General features: G+C 40.2%; 1 protein-coding gene across 7 annotated transcripts in view; it reads right to left on the bottom strand.

Annotated features, from left to right (window-relative positions):
* ACACA (acetyl-CoA carboxylase alpha) overlaps positions 1–10,891 on the bottom strand; it is a 255,219-nt gene that overhangs the window by 241,529 nt on the left and 2,799 nt on the right. The window lies entirely within an intron of this gene.

The raw sequence follows: 10,891 nt of genomic DNA, 5'->3' as shown, positions 1-10,891 counted from the left end.
TGCTCTGCTTCACGTGCTGAATGAAGGACCCTCCAGGACGGTCTTCTCCCTGTTATTAATCAATATGGGCAGATTACAGCAGGCACATTACAATCAAACAGTAATGCAGGTCAATGAAGGGGGAGCCTATGCTTATCAGGTGCCCTCATGCCATTGGTATTGACTGAGTCGCACGCCTCTGAGAATCACCTTGTATTTCCACAAAAAGCGGGTATCTTCTTATCCCATCAAATGAAGACAGAAATTTTTCCCTCTTGGCACTGCGAATGACCTACTGCTCTTTTGAACAAAAGGTTGAAATGCATCTTCCAAGGAACTGGACATGGGCAGAGCAGCCCCGACTGTGGCCCAGTTCACCAGCTCCTGTTATCGTCACAGCTGACTTCGTGCTCACTGGCTCTCAGCTGGCTTAGGGGAGGGCTCCTGTTTTCCCAGGCTGACAACCATAGAGGTTTATGATTTAGCCTCTGTCTTATATTCATTTTTGCTCCAAAAGACGCATTAGAGCTGATGGTCCGGCTAGGTCTTATTTTCGGGGAAGCACAGTACCAACACACTGGTGAAGGGAGCCGGCCTGAAGCATTCCTGAAGTCCTCCTCAGAAGTCATCCCCCAGGGCTCAGGGACTGCAAACCAACGGGACCCAGATGAGGTCTCCTGATGACACGGGATTCCTAACGTGGGTCTGACACTATATCCTACCATGATAGTGAGCTGCATACGTTCTGAACAACGGTCCAGAGCAAAATGACTATGACGATCTTTCTCAGGAAGGCACAAATATGTCAAGTCTGACCTGCTTAAGTAAGTTTGGTGAGAAAGTGGAAGGAGCTGATATTAAAGCAGCATTTAGGGAAGAAAGGAATGGCAGGAGGATAAGGGTGTTGTCCTGCTTCTTTTCATAAAAGGCTGAAACCATTCCATTTTGGTTTGGTGAAATGTGCCTGTTGCTAAGTAATTCTGTTTTCTTAGTTCTCTGGTGAAAACCGTATACAAATTGTAGCCTTCTTTCTTTCACTTCGAGTATTGCCCAAAAAAGTGATTCTCAAAACTATACCAACAGGGGAATATATCTTGCCCCAAACCCTCATTTAATATTCAAGCTCAGCCTGCAAGAGATGGAACAGATACAAAACATGGATGATGTTAGTTTTCAAGGAAGTCCTTTTAGAATCCTCTGGGGATTCTAAAGTCCCACAGACCTTTAAAATATAGCAGGTAATGATCACAGGGTACTGGGGCTGGCATTTGGATAAATGCGTCCGTTATTTGCACCCTTCCACTGACTCACATCACCTCCAGTTTGTCCTGCCATCTGTGGCTCCCTCTGACCATGAAATAAGGGGGGAAATAGCTTGCTCCTTCCCAGCACAGTTAAGGAGAATTATGAAAAGCATTCTGTGCTTAGAAGCTCTTGTGCTAGGACTGATGCTTACATTCGTCCTCAGCTTTTCCGGCCTTATCCACCACAGAATGTCCTTTAATCCAGGAATATGAGATTTCCCGGGAGATGAAACCTGGGCAAAGCCTACATTCATTAACTTTTTTGCAAAAGTATAACTTGGGTAACATTTATAGTGACTTTCTTTACAGAAATTCACTGAAAGGATCAAAATTGTTTATTTTGCTTTGGAGACAACTTGTTTCCCTTGCCACAAAGCAAGGTCCCTCTGAGGATTTTCTGACTCCCTAATCAGTTAACCATTTTGAATTCCATAGTCTCTTACCAGCGGAGACCTATGAAAACTAAGAGATGGAAGAGATGATAGCAGAAGAAAAGGGAGAACTTCCATGCGGACTTTGGGATAGGTACTTTACTCTGCAGATCACTTCAGAGCAGGGCACAATTCTCCGTCACCACTACAGAATAAATTACAGTCTCAACTTGATGAAACATGTTTCTGTGGAGTGCCTATTATTCCCCTAGGAAGTGACTAGTTGGCAAGGTTTTTACTGCAAATTCTTTCTCATTAAGTTACCACACTTGATTTTTCGATTATTAAAGGGCATTCTCATTATCAACAATTTTTAGAAAATACTGGAAAATATAAGGAATATAAAAAAAAAAAATGGTATACCTAATCCTCCTTCTCAGACATAACCACTGTTAATGCTTTGCTGCATCTCTTTACAGACATAGCTCTATATTACTTTGTAGACATTATAAATATATATATATACACCCTTACACATAAAAAGACGTATGTTACACAAATAACATCATACTCTTCACACAATTTTAAACCTGTCCCCTCTTTTTGGCTAACGTATTACTAGCATATTTCCAGTTAGCCCAAGTTGTGTTTTTTTCAAGTCTTAAGAGAGGACTGGAAGTCATTTCATCTTTTCTAAGGGTCTAAGTCGCCCCAATACATTTTGATAGGTCCAAAGATTAAGGTAGGTAGGTAGTTGCTTAGGGCAGAGAAAGCACATTCACAGAAATGCCCAGTTAAAACTTTTGAAAATATTGCTGAATGACATTAATAGTTGTATTTGTAGGTGTGCTAAAGCATGGCATTGTTCAATATAAACACTTAACATACACAACAATTTTGTATCTCTGTTTTGTCATTTCTTCACTTTTTAGGTATACCTGTGTTCTCAAAAAATCAAAGTGACCTAGGACTCTCTGGACCTCGGAAAAGCCCAAGCAGGCCATTAGCATCCCTCCTTTTCTGCACCCCCAGGCTAGTGCAGGGGGCTAACTAACCAGAGAGGACTTAAAGGTGGTTCCAGCCCTGATCGTTCTCCCATGCCCTTCTTGTTTTAGAGCCTCTTCAGGCACTGCCCAGCAGATTCTGACCTAGAGCACTTTCACTGTTTATGTCCAGAACTAGCCCTTTTCCAAGGAAGACTTGCTCCATGTACTAAAGGCTAGGGGCTAGGAAACTTTCTTTTTTTTGCCCTGGACAGGTTGAGTCTTATGGCCCCTCCTCCCTTCACACTCTGATCCTCCACTCCTACTTCCACTGCTCCTCTCCCACTCTCAGAAAGGATTCCATTTTCCAGTTCAGACAGTGGCCCTCATGTGTATACTTCCTCATTCTTAGGCTTGATGTCTGTAGTGTCTTCTCTACATTTACATTTGTATATCTCTATATTAGTTTGTAGCCAAAAAGCACTATGTTCATAGTAGACATTCAAAAAATGTGTTGACGGCACCCACATGGGCCAGTGAGCTGCACCTTCCACAACTAGATTGAAGGAAAACAATTTGACTTGGAGCTGATGGGGCCCTGGAAAAACACAGTTCCCCAACACTCCCCAATAAAACATTTTTTAAAAAGTGTGTTGATAATATCACACCACTAAATGGATAGCTGAGGGTATCATAACTGACTTTCTAGAAGAAAATGAGGTTTATTTTTACATCAAAGCTGCTATTGGTTACCAGATGGAGGCAAATCAATGAAGGGCCATCCTGTAATTGTTGGTAACACTGGAATTCATCTCTCTAGACTAATACGTTTTTCTCTCATGTTTTTTGTTTATCTCTTCATCTTTCTCTTTTTGTTCCTTTTCCAATTTTTCTTTTTCCGTTCCTTGTTTTTCTTTCCCTTATTCAGGGACCTGACTTGCCAGTCATCCAATACTAAAAATTTCCCCTAATTTCCAATCCTAAGGAACTTAGATCCATGTCCACACTTAAGTTTCAAGCCTCCAAAGCCTTTTTTCTTCTACCTCACCCTCTTTCACGGGATACATTGTATAATGACAGGTAGCACCTTGGGCTGTAATTTACCAACTTTCACCAGACCTGTGAATTTGCGCCACCCAGTGGCTCAAGTTGCTAACTTCATCCTCTGAAAAAGGCAGTGGGCATAAACCATTAGACGTAAAATAAACAAATGAAAACAAATGGGAAACCCGTATCACTGTCCCAAAGGAAGAAAAATCATTCACAACGGCCTAATTTTGTCCTATTTTAAATTCTGTTTTCTAAAACTTAAAATAGGATGGAGAAGAATATGTTTAGAGGTATAGTGTCATGGTCTCCGTAGAATAAGATGATCTTCAGAAGACTCTTCAGCTATTTATTCAGGTCACTACTGCTCCCTACTGCACCGAAAATGAATAAACAAGTACAGGCTTAGTGTAAAAATCCTTATTGATCTGTAGAAGAATCAAACATTCAACAGAAGAGACACTGAATTTGAAGACTTATAAACTATACATACAATACCAGACAGCAGTTTATTTCTTCTACAATGAATTTTCTCAGACATGTCTATGTTTAGGACATATGCCAAGGAGTAGAATTCATGGGTTGCGGGCTATGTACAGCATTCATCTTTGCTAGATTACATGTGGTTCTCTAAAAAGGTTGTACCAAATGCACTCTCCCCAGCAGTAGAGAGTCCTGATTATTCCACACCCTCCCTAACTTGGAAATCTCAGACAATTTTTGCCAATGTGATGGGTATGAAGTAGTATGTCATGGTTGTTCTTAAGTGCATTTTCCTGCTTAATAGTGAGGTTGAGCATCTTTCCATATATTTATTTACTTCAGGATTTCTCATGCTTGTTTATAACCTCTCTTTTTCTGTTGGATTGTTAGTCTTTTTTATTGAGTTGTATAGTTTTGTATTCCTGTCTATACATTCGGCCCTCTGTATCTGCAGGTTCTGCATTCACAGAATTCAACCAACTGTGGATTGTGGATTGAAAATACATATATTTTAAATGTTACATTGTTGATGATGTACTATGTACTGTTTCCCCCCAAATAAGACCTAACTGGAAAATAAACCCTAGCATGATTTTTCAGGATGCACATAATAGAAAATAAGCCCTACCGTATTTCCCCAAAAATAATACCGGGTCCTACATTAATTTTTGCTGCAAAAGACGCATTAGGGTTTATTTTATATTACGAGTATCCTGAACAATCATGCTACAGCTTATTTTCCGGTTAGGTCTTATTTTGGGGGAAATTTGGTAGTCAGGCCTACAATGGGTGCGTCTGTACTGAACATGCACAGACTTTTTTTTGTTATTATTCCCTAAACAATACAGCATAATAACTATTTACATAGCATTTACGTTGTATTAGGTATCATAAGTAATCTAGAGATGATCAAAAGAATATGGGAGGATATATGTAGGCTATATGCAAATAGTTCACCTTTTTATATAAGGGACTTGAGAATCCTTGGATTTTGGTATCCAAGGGGAGTCCTAGAACCAATCTTCCATGGATGCCATGGGACAACTGTATTATTATCTATAGTTAGAGATAAAATGCTTAAAATTAATCCACCAGGAAGAAGGAGCAGGTTGGAGTAAAAAGATCTCGCTGAAAGTATGGATACAGGAATCAGATTGTTTCCTTTCTAGTTAGGAAGCCGGGAGCTAGAAAGGTAAACAGTGATACACAGCAAGAGAAGAGGAGGCCAGACAGATCTCCCTGAAGTGATGTTGCTCTGGCACACCAACTATGTGTTCCGACAAAGTTTATCTTCCCTATGATGAGACAAATAAAAATGTTGTGCAAAGGTACTTGATGGTTTGTCAGGAAGGGCCCAGTGATTTTTAGTGGAACATATACCCAGGAGTTTAGATATTGGCGCATGTTGCAATTCTTTTCAGCACTATGGAATTAAAAATGCTGAGGAAAACAATTTCTAAATAAATCATTCTAAAATTGAACATATGCATTACTTCATTGGTTTAATTTCAGAATAAGATGACAGATACTGGTAGTTTTTTGAGCTTTACTTTTTTTCTTCCTGCCATAAAAAACTGAATAATGCTGGAACATGCTGACAACCCAACTACTTTATTTTGTCATGTATGTGCTGGCAAAGCAGAGTCCTTCAAAAAGGGAGTCCTCGACTCCTTCTAAGAAATATGTTCTGTGTTGTGGGACTTTCAAACATAAGTGTCAATTGCTTTTTAAATGCAGCCATAGAAAGCAAAATGAAAATAGATTCTTGGAGCCAAGTGGGACTCCCAGAGCTTTAGAACCTGACAGTTTATTTATGCATAAATCTGCATGTTGAAGAATATTAGATTAGAAATACACTTTAGATTACAACATGTTTCATAGACAAAGGATTAGTATCCAGGAATACAGTAGTACCCCCTTTCCCATGAAGGATACTCCAAGACCTCCAGTGGATGCCTGAAACCGCAGATGGTACTGAACCCTATGTATGCACACAATGTTTTTTCCTGTACATACATACCTATGATAAAGCTTAATTTACAAATTAGGTATTATAAGAGATTAATAATAATAATAAAATAGAATCAAAACATAAAAATAAATAATAAAAATAATAAAAGTTATGTGAATGTGGTGTCTCTCTCCCCCCACACCTCGGATATGCTAGACAAAGAGATGATTCATATCCCAGCATGGACAGAACAGAATGGGGTGAAATTTTATCACAGCATGCAATTTAAAACTTATGAATTGTTATTTCTGGAATTTTCCGTTTAATATTTTAATATTTTCAAACCATGATTGATCATGGGTAACTGAAACCACAGAAAATGAAACTACAAATAAAGGGGGACTAATGTACATATTCTGTATTTCTCAGGAACCATTCCATTCCTAAAAAGATTTTACATATCTCTGCTGGGATCCATTACCTTCTGAGGTTGTATAAAGTATTGGTTAGAGGTTGGGGATAAAAGTTTGAATCTGTACTACGCTGCCTGCTTACACTCTCCAACCATCAGTTTCTGTATCAGTAAAATGGGAGTAATAACACCTCCCTTAAATGTTTTTAAGGATTAAAATGAGAAAATATATACAGAAAGCCTTGAGCAATAGCTATTTTTAGTACCTCGTTGGGAGGGGAATCCTGCTGTCATTTTGAAAACTGTCAAACTCCGAGATAGAATATACCTGTCAAGGACTCCTGTGGTTAATCGGGCCCAAATTCATAACCAGAGTCTAGCAGCCATTGTTTACTGGGCATCCCAAGCACACTGCATGTCAGGGAAAAGCCAGAGGCTGAGCTACCAAGCCTCCCGCACCGTGTTCCTGCCTGCATTGTGCTGCTATCTGAGCTGACCCTTATAAAGAAACTCCAGGTATCCTATTTTTACCAATGGGACTGAGATCTTCCTGTCCAATAGGAGCTGTACAGCTATATCGTCATTTGCATCTTTACTGACCAATCAGAGTAGCTCCACAATAACCAATCAGGACATGTGGATCCACCCACTCGGAACACTGCAATTTGGACCAATCAAACAATGCAAATTTGAAGTTCTAATTTGCATATAAATAGACCAATCAGGGAGGGTATTGGGGGCACAGGAACTTCTCTATACAAACCAGTGCCCCCTCTACTTCAATGGAGTGCGCTTTAAGCTGCATTTCCCCAGCTTGTGAGCTGTAACACTTGAGCTGCATCGCTAGAGCTGTAACACTTGGGCTACTTCAGCTGAGCAGCTTGCTTGAGCTGCTCACTTGAGCTATTTCACTGGAGTGGTTTCACTCAAATAAAGTTTCTCCCTTCAGCACACCCCAGACTGGGTACTGAATTGGTGGCAGCAAACTTCAGGTGACAAGAGAGTGTCTGTGTGTGAGTGCATGATTAAATATTAAATAGTTTCAGAGGAAACTGTTGTCCTTGGCATGACTATAGATTCGAGAAAATTAATAAAGGGAGTAGACAAACACTACAAAATGTGTTTGGCTGTGTAAAAATAACCAATTACAGTCACTTACGTAAACAGCTTAGCATTTAAGACCTAATTATCATGCAGCACAACAATTACATGTTAAATATGCATCAGATTAACCTTGTTAGTTTTGATTATAGTAGTCAACTACTAAGTAGTAATATATAAGTCTCATAATATATGTCTGTTCACTCTTTACATTAATTAAATGGGACAGAGCTCCTGAGTTTGTTTTGCATTCAAGGTAAGGCTGGATTATCTATCCATCCTTGATTACAACAATGCATTTGCCCTGGAACCTAGGAGATAATGTACACTTTCATTAGTTTTGTATAGTGAGAAAGGTGCTAAAGAAGCAAGCAGTAAAAGAAATTGTTTAATTGTTGGTGTTCTGGAAACCTATAGGTTTCCAGTAGTTAGTTCTTGACTTAAATAATGAGAAAATTCTAATGCCGAGCACCAGCCAACCTAACCCAGAACAAGTTCTAAACAAGCCCCAGGGTCATCCTATGAAGCACTTAGAGAATTAAAATTACAATTACAATTATAATTATAGGGGCTGGCCTGGTGGCTCAGGTAGTTGGAGCGAGGTGCTCCTAACTCCGAGGTTGCCAGCTGGATTTCCACACGGGCCAGTGAGCTGCGCCCTCTACAGCTAAGATTGTGAACAACGGCTCTCCCTGGAGCTGGGCTGCTGTGAGCAGCCGGAGATTGGCGTGAACTGCCATGGGCTGCTGAGTGCTGCTGTGTGCTGCCATGAGTGGCTGACCTACAACTGGTGACCGAATGCTTCAGCTGGGTGAAGCACAAGGCTCATAATACCAGCATGGGCCAGGGAGCTGTGTCCTACACAACTAGAATGAGAAACAACAGCTTGAACCAGAGTGGGGGGGAGGCAGAAAGGGGAAAAAAACATGACAATTAGTTGACTCTTACCATGAACTAGGTACTATACATACATCATCACAAAACTCTTACTAGGGTTTTTTGTGTTTTTTTTTCATTTTACATGTGAAAAGAGGCACAGATAATAACTTGCCTAAATTCTTGAAGGTAGTGAAGGTTGGAGACAGGATTCAAATTCAGAAAAGCTTCAAAGTCCACGCTTTTTCCATTATATTAAACTATGCCAGGTTCCTTACAAATCATATTTCAAACATTTATTAGGCACTTGTTGGTTGCAAAAGAATACAGACTGTCTGTCATCAAATGATGCAAAATATTTTAGGAGCCTGTTTTGACAGTCAAAAGGTGGAGGCCCTGTATATCAGGCTGAAAAGCATGCAGCTAAGCTGCCTAGTAGGCATTTTAAAGTTTTCTGATCAACAGTGACTCATGGGACAGATATCCTGTACTTTTTGTAAATCAAAATGAAGTCAGTGAGGTGATGAAGAGGCAGATGAGATGGGTAGCAAAGGTTTGTATTCATGAAACCTCTACTTAATGGCCATAGCATTATGAAAATCCTGATTCCTGCTAAATTCTTCAGTTTTAAATAGTCAGAAGCGGTTTCTTAGTTACATTTGGACACATGTGGTTTTAATTCTGGCTGTGCTACATAGTAAATGACTGTCTTTTGGGCAAGTGATTTTACCTCTCTGAGCCTTGTTTTTCCTCATCTGTAAAGTGGGATACTGCAGGGCCCTTCAGCAGAATTTTTTTCCCCTCTTGTTCGCCTTTGAGATCTTTAGGGCCCTCCTACTTATGCTGAAGCACCCCAGACAGGTCACTGAGTGAAGAAATGGCTACATGTAGGTCTTACATCTTTTTTTCTTTTTTTAAATGTTTGTAAGTTTATTTGAGCCAAAATGATGACATATTTTTGGGAGCAAGATATCAAATACTCCCTAGACCTTACATTTCTTTAAGCAGATTAGGAGAGGTGCAGAAGCCCTTCCTCTGCAGACTGATCATAGTTGGAGTGGATTAAGTAGCAGTCTAGGAACCTTCTGGAAGGAAAAGGACTGATTCCCTAACTCCTTCGACTAGGGTGGCAATAAAGGGAGAAAGATAGGGAGAAGTGGAGGGAGAAGGGCGGGAAGGAGGAGGGTAATGCTCTTGATACAAGAGATAGCAACAGAGAATAAGGAGGCTGGAACGAGTCCTGAGTTGTGCCTCAAGAACTATAACCCTTGAGGCTCATGCCTTTTGTGGAGTGAAGCCCTCTCTAGTGAGTGCGTCACAGGAAGACTCTTTGCCTTGAAGAGCCCTGTAACTGGCAAAGGGCTCTGCTCTGGGACCTAAATTCCTGGTTAATTTACATTGACTGGTATATCTCAGAGTTTAAAGGGGAGGAAGTTGAAACCTAAAAGGCATAGCTAGACTTTCAGATTTTCTATTTTATCTATTTGTATACCAAAATACAGAGAGCCAACTCCGTTACAAGAAAAAATAAACATTAGATGAGATAAAGTTCATAAAGTCTTTGAGAACTCTGGACGTAGAAACTAGAAATGGTAGAGAATCATTTCCATTGGGAGGGAGGCTCAGAAACTGCGCTTCTGATTTTAACAACCGCAGCTTAGTATTTGAAAAGGAGTTGTTGGGATAGTTTGGACTCAGTCGATGGCAGCCACAATACAGAGTCTGACAGTATGATACAATTTTCCTCGTTGGGTTTCGAGTTCAAAAGTCAGCTTTCTGAGTTAGTTATGAATGGAAGGGCATGGAGAATATGCTATTAATCTGTTCTGAAGGTCAGCCTTCAAAAAATATTAACCCAACCTGGATTGATCCCGGTAATGTAAATTTCTGTCTTAAGGAGGATGAAAGGTGTTTCCCCAGGTTCCTTTACAGACATGTTTAGTGAGGGAAGCAACAAGATATTTAGTTATCCCTGCTAGGACAGGTTCAATACAGGTTGCACTGGAAGTATGCAAAGGGGGTACTTAACCCAGACTTGGGGGCCAGGAGAGATGTTCCTGAGGAAGTAATGTCTAAGTTGAAGTGGCGATACCCTGGCAAAGGAAGCTTGGAAGGAACAGGGTGCATAAGGGTAAATCAAGGTACTTCCCTCGGGCTGGAGAATGAAGTGTGAGATGGGACAGTGATGATAAATAGAAAGACGCTAGACCTGGAAGGGCCTTCTACAAAGAAAGAGTGATCGCATAATTTATTGTACAAACTAAGACACTTTTGAGAGTGAAATGAGACAATATAACTAATTATATCGGGACAATAGGAGTAAATCAGAACTGTCCTGAGCCAATTGGGACTTATGGTCACCCTACTTGTAAGTCATGTTCAGG

The sequence above is a fragment of the Rhinolophus hipposideros genome, assembly GCF_964194185.1.
Source record: "Rhinolophus hipposideros genome assembly, chromosome: 20".
Classification (NCBI taxonomy): Eukaryota; Metazoa; Chordata; class Mammalia; order Chiroptera; family Rhinolophidae; genus Rhinolophus; species Rhinolophus hipposideros.
The sequence above is the reverse complement of the archived record's forward strand: the minus strand, read 5'-3'. Positions and strand labels throughout refer to the sequence as shown.